Raw genomic sequence first — 12,473 nt, forward strand, 5'->3', positions numbered from 1 at the left:
TGACTCATCCTTCCAACATTTGACGGATATGAATCAGATGACCTTCCCCTGGGAGCATATGCTGAAAACAAACCCAAGTTTCTGATTGTTTAGAACTCCTCAAAGATAGTTCTTGCAGTCAACAGGATCATCTTCATTTAGTGCTCATTTTTGTGGCGTTTTCCCTCTCCCATCAGGCACAGCCAAAGGGCATTATTCCCTGATGGGACTTGTTTCTCCAGCACAGGGTGAGCAAGGTGCTCAGACAGGTCACGGGCTGGACCCGAGCATGGGAGACGTGGAAGGACTCCAGCTGGACGTGTTGATGGTTGGTTTGACACCACTATGCCACAAGAGAAACATCTGGGGGCACCAAGTCTGAGTGAGAACACTTGAGCACACCAGTAAATTGCCCTGTGAAAAGGTCTGGTCTTCAATTCGTGGACAAGTCACGTACTGAGCGGGTCTCCCTGGAAACCTATTTTAATTTTTATGAAATGCTCTCCATCCACCCAATGGACAATGACAAAGCTGGTTTGTAACCACTCCAGTTCCTCTGAGGCATTTAATTGACCTTGGTCAAAGGATTGAAGCAAGGAAGGTGCCAGTAGTGAAAAAATATTCCTTCTATTCCCCCCAGTAACCGTTTTTTCCTATGGCACTTTCTGAAAGTCAGCCTGCCATAGCTGATAAATCTGATTAAAAAGCAACCACAGGAAATTTGATGCTCAGGTTGGGATCTCCCACAGCTGTGGGACTGGAGAAGCCCATGGGAAGAACAGTTTATATTCAGTAGGTACAGACATTCCCAAGCATTCCCAAAGGGTTACTCACAGCCCTGTGGCTCTGGGTATATACCATGCACTGGAGGAACTAAAGGAACTAAATCCCAGCTGTCCTAAGGCTTCCCAGCTCCACCAGTGACATTTTATATCCTCTTGGTCATAAAACACAAAGAGCTCTTCTGCCTTGGTTCTCCTGATTTAAAAATGAAGATGTCCAGAGACTGAAGCACAGCCTGAACAGATTTCATTACTTGTGAATGAGTCCAAAACAGCAAAGTTCTGACACTTTTCTCAGGAGGCTGGGGGGAAATCTGAAAGCAGTAATCCTGAACCAGACCTAAGAGAAATATGGAGGGCTGATGGAATGGGAGTTCACCAAGGAATGTGGCCAGGAAATAGAGAAAACCTGTTTGGACTTGCCTCTGCCAAGGCACACTGCGCAGGACAGGGGCTCCACAGGGCTTTTGGGAATGCTGCAGCTCCCATGGAGGAGCTGATGGGGATGCTGCACCACCTAATCTTGGCTAAGCTTGGCAAAATCACAGGTGCCAAATAACAGCCTCTCTTGTCTGAGTGTCTGAAAGGAGAAATAAAGTGGAGGGTGAAGAATTAGGATGTATGCAGCCCTATCTGGAACAGGATGCAAAGAAGAGAGCACTATTTTGCCTAATTTCACAGGGAAAATAGATCTAACAGTGAATGCATCTAACACAGGAAAATATACCTAACAGTGAGGCAGGTATGTGTGTATATATATATATATATATATATATATATATATGTATATATTATTAATGATATATTATTAATATATATATTAGGTGTATATATATACCTAACAGCTCTGTGTCACCAGCTCTGAAAGACACAGGATCTCTCTTACTTGTGACATTTTAAATGGAATGGAATAAAACACTAACAGAGATGCTAGAGAAGTAGATATCTTCAAGCAGGAACATGTACAAATGTAAGAGTTCTTCACTAAGTTTGATGATAAAAAGAGAGATCTGTAAGATTTAACAACTAAGGGCAAAAATGCTGGTTAATGAATGATTCTAACAAAATTTAGGGATTTTTCACAGCTTTTCAGAAGTGAGAAAACACACTATTAGTTATTCATCTTTGACAATTCATTCTAATACAAATCCCAGAGCATCACTCCTTAGCCCTCTCTCCCTTCCTCTTTTCAGCAGTGCCTCAGATTGTTGCTAGAAGGTGATGAGATCTTGCAGGAAGCCCAGAAACAGAGCACCATAAAAGATGGGGAAACATATAAATAATTTACAGCCAAAATAATGCTGAAGAGATTCCTGAAATTAAGATTCAGGAAATTCAAAGGCAAGAATTTAAGACATAAAGATAAAATATTAAATGACCATTTTCCTCCGATTTCAGGTCCCTTTGTCCTTTCTACATTGCCTTTTGCTCCCTCCCACTGCAATAGCAGCTTGCTATTAGGGTGAATCAAGTTTATTTCTGCTTTATCAATAAGAAACTGATTAACCTCTCACTTTAGTGGTTATAAAAGTTAGCATCTATATTGCCAAGCAGTGCTGGACAGGAACATCAGCTTTATTTCTGACCTGCCAAATGAGGCCCAGCTCACAGGCAGTCTCTGCTGATGTCAGGTTGAAATGCTAAATTAGTTTCCATTGCTTCAAGAAACCCATCACCATTGTTTACAGGTGGGAGCCACCTGAACAGCTCAACCCAGCTCTCCTTCATGGGCTTTGCCTCAGTAATTCTGTTTCCAGCTGGTCTAGTGGCAGCTATCCCTGCCCAAGGCAGGAGGCTGGACAGGATGCTCTTTAGGGTCTCTTTCAACCCAACCCTTTCTATGATTCTGTGATTTATTTTGAATTATAGGAGCACAAATAATTGAACATGAGCACAGCTGGTGAAAACTGAAGCAAGCCCAAAGTGAAAGAGAGGAAACCTGCATTGTTCCTATTCAGTCCCCTTGGAAAGTGAGAAAATCCCTGCACCTCTGCTGCCACTTCCTATGCTAAATGAGCCAAGGAAAACAGCTCCTGAAGGGCTGTGTTCAAGGCAATGGGTAGGTTTGCTGGAGAGTGGAAGGCTGTGCTCAAAAGCATTTTGAGACAGCAGAGTTAAAGAGTGCAGCAGGAGAGCCCCTGCAGCTCCTGGCACTCTGGAGGGCAGTGTCAAACCCACAAGTGCAGTGGTTTTGGTGGACAATGCATTCCAAGAGATTTACCAATGGACTGCAATTCCAGCCATGAGAGCTCAGGGAGCACTCTGAATCCAGAGCCAGATGGAAATGGTACCAGATTCAGTTTATATTGAATGTTTTTTATAGAAGGAGGTTAGAGCAAGAGATGTGAAGTACATGAAAAAATGATGTTTAATAAAGTGAAACCATGACCTCTGGTGGGATGCAATCACAAGCAGCTTCCAGAGGTCAAGGAGTGAGTTTACACAACCCAAGCCAGGCCTGCACTGCCCAGCAAAGGTGAACTCTTAACTGGAGTCAGTTGAGTAAATATCCTGGCAAAGGCAAGGCAGTCTAAAATTCCCTTGTGAATCACTGAGCAGAAGCAAAGTTTCCCATGCTGTGAGCTTTTGACTCAACCTGGTAAATCACACAAAAATTACACCATGCTTCATTGTCCACACATTGTCTACCTGATGTTGAAACCCATCACTTCTCACAAAGAGAAGATAGGGCTGCCTGTGGAAGATGAAGAGGTGCCTTTTGCAGGGATCTAGGTAAGTATTAATCGGTCTCATTTCTAAAATCTGGAGATTAAACCATAAATTCTTTACCAGATGAGAGTGCCCACACAAACCTAAGTTTTGTGTAAGCCCAGCTTTGGAAAAACCTGGGCTTTACTTTCAGTTTGGCTCTCAGGTCAGTGTAGAATTAATAAGCAGATTAATGAGATCCTCAAGTAATTTGCAGTTTAATGGTTCATTGAAGATTAAGGTGCCCCAAATGCTAGTAAAGCCATTTCTTCAGGTGTGTAGAAGTAGCAGAAATATCTGGGGGAGCATCCTGCACTTGCTGAGCACAGAGACAGGAGGTTGGATATCAGGAGAAGGTTTCACACCCAGAGGGGGCTGGGACTGGAACAGCTCCCCAGGGAGTGCTCACAGCACCAAGCCTGGGGCAGTTCTGGAAGTGTTTGGAAAACGCTGGGAATTTTGGGCTGTCCTGAACTGGGCCAGGAGCTGATGATCCTGATGGGTCCCTTCCAACTCAGCACATTCTGAGATTCTGTGATACCATCTGCAGCTATACAGCACAGTGTGAAGCTGCCAAGCATTCTTTTAGGAGTCTGTATCTACAAAAATTAAATAGTATAAAGTTATACTGGCATGCTTGGCTGGAAAGCACTGATATTCATACCCTGACCTATTCTCCTAATCCTATCTCACAGGAAAAAATAAATGTACTAATAATTAACCAACACTAAACTCACAACACTCATTATTATTAACCAAAACAAAACTCACCACACTCATACATTAACCAAAAATGTTCAAAATTAATAAAATTTCAAATTAACAAACCAAAACCACGACACCTGTGCAAAAATAAAACTGGCATTGCAACAAGGCATGTTGGCAAATAACAGGGTTATATAGACAAATGTGCAATGAGAAACAATGCTAGCCTCAAGTATTCAGAAATCTCTACACAGATGATGAAAGTCACACAAGTCACTTAAAATTCAAGAGTTTCATCAAGGAATAAGTGCCCAATTCTAATTTGCTGCACAATTTAGCAGTGTTTTTCAGCTTTTAGTGAAATTCCGAGTGCCAGAACTTCTAAAAAATTATAGCTGATATTCATGTGAGATTTTGTGTTTCTGGCACCTCATTTGGAAGTTTAGACAGTAGTATTCAGAGTTTTGCCATAAAACTGACTCTTGTAAAACCCACATGTTTAACTGAAACCAACATGATGATAAAGTGGAATTGTGCTTTTTCAGCCTGAGGCTAGAAAACAAAAAACTAACTCAGAAATATTTTTTTAAAAATTTAAAAATAGAGGTTACTGGACTCTCCTGACAAAGGAAAGGAAGACTCATTCTAGCTTTGGTGTTCAGTTAATGTAATGATATCTCTCTTTGTTTTCTGTACAAGGCCCCTGGAACTGGGGTTTATTCAAACAGACTGAGCTGTTATCCAAACTCTTTTCTTTATCTCAAATACTGCAACCTCCCACCTTGACAAATGCAGCCTTGCCCCACTGATCTCCACCATGAATATTCCACCAATGGAGTTTTTCTGACTCACCTGCTCATGCTGCTCCTCCTCTGCCTTGCTCATGCTGGACACTCCAAGTGTCCAGCTGCAAAGGGTTGGAACCCAGGACATTCCTCTGGCTGCCCTGGAGGACTTGAGACCCTGGCAAAGGGCTCAAAAACCTTGGCACGGAGTCAAAAACTCCTGTGCCTTCAATTTTAGCCCATGGAGAAAATTGCCAACTTTGTGTGAAGATTTACAAGCCACAAGATATTGAATGGAATAACAGTTAATTTGTCACAAAGTAGAAAAGTAGAATTTTTGAAATTTAGAATGAAGGTTTAAGAGGCAAAACAGAAGATTCTGAGAGTGTCCTGTCCTCCTTCTTTTTGCTCTCCATCTTCTGCTGTGATAGTGACACTTCTAAATTAGAGACAGACTGTCTAACTTAAGTGATAGGTATTTAAAAATTATTGTAAATAAAGTACACATAGCTCTTAGTATAAAAAGCTAACACCACCCCAAGGGCAGTGACTGTGCCACAAACCAACCTGCCAGACAAACATCAACAAGTCAAAAAAGAGAATGTAACAGATAAGAGAAAATAAACAACCTTGAAAACCAAAACCAAAGAATCTCTACTTCTTCTTCAGTCCCAAAGCTGAGAAAAAAAAGACTCTTTAATACCTCAAAAGCCATTTCAATTACAAAAACCCCAAGAGCTAAGGACACCTGCTTTGCCTCTCAGCCTCCATCCACTGGAGAATATCTGCTGCCATTCAGCAGCAGGCACACTCCTGGTCCTGGTGCCTACAAATCCAGAGTGTGGGATGGGCCCAGCTCCAGCCTGCTCTGCTGACCAGCACTGCCTGCTCTGTAAAACCACAGAACTGCTGAGGGTGCATGGTCACCAATTGTTGGGGTGTTGTGAGGGTCCCAGGATGAGGTGAGACATGAAAATTGACTCCAAGTTCTTAGAAGGCTGATAGCCATACCATACCATACCATACCATACCATACCATACCATACCAAAATGCTATACTAAAACTATACTAAAGAAAGAGAAAGGAGACATCAGAAGTCTGGACAAGAATGAATAATAAAATCCCGTGACTGACCAGAGTATGACACAGCTGGACTGGGATTGGTCATTAAGTAAAAACAATTCACATGGAACCAATCCAAGATGCACCTGTTGGTGAGCAACCTCCAAACCACATTCCAAGCAATCAGATAATTATTGTTTACATTTCTTTTCTGAGACATCTCAGCTCCTCAGGAGAATAATTTTTCATAAAATATCACAGTGACAAGAGTGAGGGAGACTTCCAGGGCTGTCCTGTCTCCTGCCTTCTCATCTCTCAGGCATTTTCAGGCAGGGCTTTTCTCTCTGTTGTGTGTTACACTGGTTTTGGGTCTTGCTCCACATTAAAACTCCCAAGCACTGCCTTCACAGATAAACACAGGTAACAGCAATAGTTCACCATGAGGTAAATGAGGAATTTCCGAAGACAAATGATAATGGGCAGTGCTCTATCCTTTCTTGGAGACCAGGGCAGAATGCACTCAACCTTTACCAGCATCCCAGCCCAGAGGGAGCAAGAGCAGCATTCTACAGAAATTAAACTCCTCAAATCCTTGTAAGAGCACAAAGCTCTGGGTGCTTATTAAGAACAGGTAGCAGCAGAAGTTGTTCGGTTTTATGCCTTTGCTTGCTGTCTAGAAATACCCATCCATTCAGAGTGCAAGGCCAGGCAGAATGTGCTGAGTCTCCCTGAGAAAGGCATGCACCTGAAACAGAGCCAAACTCTGCACAGCTGCTGTTTCTGTTCAGCCAATCCTAGTTTTCCAAAATGCACAAATGTAGTACTTTAAAAATCATAATAGTGGCTACAAATCCATAATGAGATTTTGATGTTAAATTACTATCTAAATGCATAGTTAGTGCTTATCCTCTAAATCTTGAAGTCTGTGGTTGCATCTGATTCTTTCTCCTCAGGGGATTTTTCATAATCATCAATATGAAAAAAAAAAATCTTTTACACTGATAAAGAAACACATGTTTTTGTGATAAGACCAAAGCTAGTGGGCATGAAGCATTGCAAGTTTTAATTGCAGCAAACTCCTTTGTTCTTAAATTTACTTATCTTTCCAGGAGATGAAAATCATCTTACATTGCTGTTACACCTTACCCTTTTTTGACACTCTGAACTCTGAAGCTTATAAAACCGACTCCACTGCTTTGAGAATGCATTAAAAAAAAAAAAAAAGGAAACCATTACAACCAAGCTACAAAGAGCAGAAGATGAAGTTCCAAAGATCCTAAGACTGAGCACTCAGGCTCATCTTTAACTTCTTAACTCACCTTTAGGTTTTAAACATTCTTGATATTTCTGAGGTGCTTGAACTCTGGGATCAGAGAGTTAGTTAAGATTCAGGGTCTAAGGCTAAAAACCATTTCCCCTGGAAACACATTTACCTCAGAGTGTAATTTCTCCTAGGATGGAACTTCTTGTTGAGCCTCTCCCTTCTGCTGTGCCAAATTGGAACTCGAGCAATGCTGTGATGATGATATTGTGATGAAGCTTTGCTTAATCCAGTTAGGGTAAATTAAATTTGAAAGGAGAGAGGTGTAGGACGCTGTGCCAAGTAATTTGCTCAGGTTACTGAGCAGAAAAATGAAGCACCTGTTAAAAATGTGTGGTGTAATCTTTGAATGGATGTGCAGAGTGTTTATGGAGGTGTTGTTGTATCCTCCCCAGGCTCAGGTGAAGCAGAGTCATGGTTTAGCAATGGCATTCCCCAGTTCAGTGCTCCTAGCAAAAAGATCAGTGGAAGTCTCTCCTCCCCAGCACTCTCCAGTGGGAGGCACAGAAGGCAGGGATCATGGGTTGAGATAAGAACTTTACTGGAAACAGCAGTGAGATAAGAAAAAGAACAGCAGCATATGGAGGGGCTTGACAGCTGGTTTGCAAGCAAAGCTGTGTTAATAGAAGAAATAACAATTGACGGTTTTTGAGCTCATCCATAGCAAGCAAGAAGACAAGGCCATCAGTCGGGAAACAGATTAGAGAAGATACATGAAAATTTTTGTAAGCTAGACTACGTGCCTAAGTAGATGTGTATATGTGCCTTATTTAATTTCTGTAAAACTTTTGCCAGTTATATTGACGTGAATTGCTTTGCACCAATGAATATAATCAGTTATTGTGATGTAGTTAATGACTTAAGATCATGCTTTGTTAAGACTATATATGTTGCCATGATATTTTATGAAAAATCCTTTGCTAGGATCTTTTTCTCCTGAGAAGTTTAGAGGCCTCAGAAACGAAATGTAAACAATGGTTATCTGCTGCTGTGGAATGCAACAGGTGCATCTTTGATTGGTCTCATGTGGTTGTTTTTAATTAATGGTCAATCACAGCCCAGCTGTCTCAGACTCTCTGGTGAGTCACAAGATTTTATCATTCCTTTCCATTCAAGCCTTCTGATGAAATCCTTTCTTCTATTCTTTTAGTATATTTTTAATATATAATTTTAATATAATATATTAAAAAAATAAATCAGCCTTCTAAACCATGGAGTCAAGATTCTCATCTCTTCCCTTATTCTGGGACCCCTGTGAACACCACCACATATATAAGTTAGAGGACATGCAAAGTAAAAAACTTTTTTCTTCTTAGACCCTGATCATGTGTGTATGCCATGACCAACCTAACAGTGGCAGCAACAGCAACGATCTTGATAATGAAAGTATGCAAAAGAGGGTGATTCACATGAACAAACACTCACTGAGGGCTCTGGGACACAGAGAACAAATGGCAGATGGCTTCCCCTGCCCCTCTCTATCCCCTGGAAGTCCTGCCCTTCTTATCAGTGGCAAGAGAGTCCCTTGTCCCCAGCAAGGATGTGGGGTGTTATCAAACCACATTGGGCTCTAGAGACACGCCCCTGGCCACTGCAAGGAACGAGCACTGTCCTTGCTGGACACCAGGACACTGAGCACGCCGGGCTGGGAGTGAGGTGAGGGGGGCACAGCCCTGCTCTCTGCGTGGAGTGGGATTGTCACTGCTCACACCTGTCTGCACTAAATCACTTCCACTCATTACTGCCCCTGTCACAGAGAATTTTGGGAAGTCTTTGGCTATGAGACTGGAGTGTTGGAGCTTCTACTTGCAGGTAATGAAGTGTGTGAGCTTGTGGGAATGCTGAATTCCTGAGCTGGAGAGGATGCTGACATCACAGGTATGCAGAGTGGGGATCCCTGCAAACACAGTGTGCCAAGGCCTGCCTGCCATGCACAACGAAAAACACAGTTCTGCCCTGGCTGGCTTCACCAGGCACCTCAGGCAGAAAGCCAGAGGAAGGCCACATCTCCTGACAACCAGGAGTCATTCATATTTCCACAAAGGCAGCCAATATGTAGCTGCGCTCCCCTGTAATTGAGGAAAAAAAATTAATCCCTTGCTAGGAAATAAGAGAGCAATTTCTCATGAAGAGATGTCACACAGATCCTTTCCAGAGGGATCCAGATAGGCTGGAGCATTGGGACACCCAGTTGCTCTAGAGGAGCACTTTTGGTCTTTTCCAAGTGAAATATTGTAATCTATTCTATCAAACTCATAAACCACAGAACAACAGACAGAGCATGGCGTATCTAAAACTCCTGTGTCTACAACTGCCATGAACTATGAGTATTTCTTGGAATGAATACTCTGTGTAACACAGCCTTCAGTGATTTATCAGACACAGAAATAAAGGCTGGCAGTCATTTCAGTTCCTCATGTCTTTTACTCATATTCCTCTCTTTCCCTGTAAGCAGACACAAGTGCAGGCGCTCAGGCCCTGCATTTATATGGAATCATGTTCCCACTCCCATCCAGCCCACAGCACTGCACCTCTACATGGTGGGAGTCAGAGCAAGCCCTTTCAACCACACCACATCCTTTATCTCCCAGAGCTTGTGCTGTGCTGGCACTGCTGGAGGTGTCTGACCACAGCTCTTTCTCCTGTCACATTCTGTGGTCTCACTTCAAGGGCACAGAAACCTTTTCTTCCACACCCATGAGACTTGCAGAGACACTCCACCTCCCTACACTCCCTTTCCTAGACTTCCCTTCACTCCCCTAAATGTTACTGAAGTCACATTCCCTCAATGCCCATGTGAGGGGTTCAAGGATTTTTCAGAGGATAAAATATTTTGCATGTGTCAAATCATGGCCCAGACTAGTGAAACAGCCTGTTATGACACATTTGACATCAAACCCCAAATCTGAAACACATTTATGTCTGCACAATTTGCCCTAGACAATCATCTAATGATTGAGCCGTGCAAGGAATCTTGTCTTGTACTGCTGCTTTCATGTTATATTACCCAAAGTGTTCAGTTATTACCTTACCAGATTGGGTTTCTCTCACTTTCATTATTTACAAAGGCTCAACCTGGACGGGAAAACAACCCCAACATAAAATTTCAGGAATCCAAGGCCTGAACCTGAAGGAGCACAAAGCAGCACCCCATCTGAGGCTGTCTCAGCCTCCTTCAGAATGACCCACAGAGATCTCCAGGAGGCAGACAGAGGTGCTGGCAGATAACATTTCACTGCTGCTTTGATGTTCCCCATGTCAGTAAACCATGGCAAATGATCCTGAGGCAGCAGGGCTGCAGCCCATTGCTCTCTTTTTTCTCACCAGCACGGGGAGCACAGCAGCGAGCAGGATAATGCAGCGGAATGCAGCCCCAGGATCAGCCCAGCAGGTGCAGAGCACACACACAGTCCCTCCTGTCCCCTGGGCTCATTGTCCCGGGGTGTGGCTCACAGAGAAAGGATCACAGGAGCATTTGGATCTCTCCTGTGCCCAGGCTGGGCTGTGCCTGGCAGCACAGGGAGCATTTGCTGCTGTGGAACAGGACACCAAGGGGCAGGCATGCCTGCCATTGCTGGGATAGCAGCACAGCACAGCCCCCTCCCTGCCAGGGCCTCCGGGCTCCCTTTGCTCACACTGGGCAGGGGTCACTGCGGCATCCATATTTTCTGGAAAAATCCCTTGGCCCAGGATTTTCTCCTGGGAAGCTGAGAAGCCCCAGAAAAAAAGGAAAACAATTACTATCTGATTTGCTTCTCCTGTGTTTTGCTCATGTGGAATGTGTTTGGAGATTGTTTCACTGGTTTCATGTGGATTGTTTTGATTTAATGACCAATCAGTGCCAAGCTGTGTCTGCCTCTGGAAAGAGTCACAAGTTTTCATAATTATTTTTTTAGCCTTCTGTCTGTATCCTTTCTGTATTCTTTAGTATAGTTTAGTATATGTTACTAAACATATGTTTATATATATGTGTTACTAAACATATTATGTTTATATATATATAAAACATGTTATATATAGTTTAGTATATGATACTATAATATAATATAGTATCATAAAATGATAAATTAGCCTTCTGAGAACATGGAGTCAGACTCATCATTCCTTCCTTTGCCTGGGAACCCACAAATCCAACAGGTGCCCCCTGAAATGGGGGAGCAGAGTTCTTGCACAGCCCCACAGGCAGCGTTCCTCCCCTGCCAGGGCCAGCCCAGCCCCAGTCCTCGTGTCCTTGTGACTCCAGCTCCAATTACACACCCATCTGAGCTCAGGAGGGGAAGTGTGAAGCAGATGGACAGGCTATAGGTCACCTGAAAGTATTCCATGAACTGAATCCCTCCTCCAAACCAGAGTCTAATGCTGAGAAACATTTCTGCCCTCTGCTCTGCCAGCAGACCCCTGCGTGGTGATGCTCTGGTCAGTGCTGAAAGCAAAATCCTTGCCATGGAGTGAGATCTGTCATCAGGAGAGCAAGCACAGCCTTAAAGCACATTCTTGCACAGCAGCTGAGAGTGCCAGGGGCTGAAGCTCCCTGAAGTTTCTCCCTGAGCTCTCACAGAAGCTTTCAGATGCACAGGAGCTCCTGCTCCTCCCTTGCCCACGTGCACCAAACCAAGCCCATCCCAGGGCCGTTTCCATTGTTTTCCTCCAGGAGAATAAGGATAACTTGGGCAGAAACCCTGGACTTGATGAGAATTAGGACTAGAGACCTTCCTTTAGGCCAGGAGCACTGTTGTGAGCCCAGCCCAGCTGCTGGCCCTGAGGAGCTGCCTCACTGGAAAGGTGTCTGTGCTGGGGAAAGTGTCACCCAGTGCTCATGGGGCAGGGGAAATGCACAAATCCTGCACAATTTCAGTATTGTTTTGCCCATTACCTTCTAAAGATTGCTGCTGGTTAGCACACCTTCACCTTGTCTGCATTTAAATAAGAATTAAATTTGCTGTTGAGTCCTAACCCTAAAAGAATTGTTATTAGGAGATGATGCCTCTTCAGCCATGTTAAGAATATCAGATGCAAAGCCTGACTCACCAGCAGTACCTGCTGTTTGATGAGAGTGAAACCAAATCCACCAACCTAAATCTGATCAATTATTTTTCAATACAAATTTAAAAAAAGCAAATTTTGAACAC

At 43.3% G+C, this 12,473-nt stretch overlaps 1 long non-coding RNA gene across 1 annotated transcript in view; it reads right to left on the reverse strand.

The window, feature by feature from the left end:
- The window catches only part of LOC135449045 (uncharacterized), a 37,393-nt gene that overhangs the window by 4,578 nt on the left and 20,342 nt on the right, over positions 1-12,473 (reverse strand). The window lies entirely within an intron of this gene.

The sequence above is a fragment of the Zonotrichia leucophrys genome, chromosome 5, assembly GCF_028769735.1.
Source record: "Zonotrichia leucophrys gambelii isolate GWCS_2022_RI chromosome 5, RI_Zleu_2.0, whole genome shotgun sequence".
NCBI lineage: Eukaryota > Metazoa > Chordata > Aves > Passeriformes > Passerellidae > Zonotrichia > Zonotrichia leucophrys.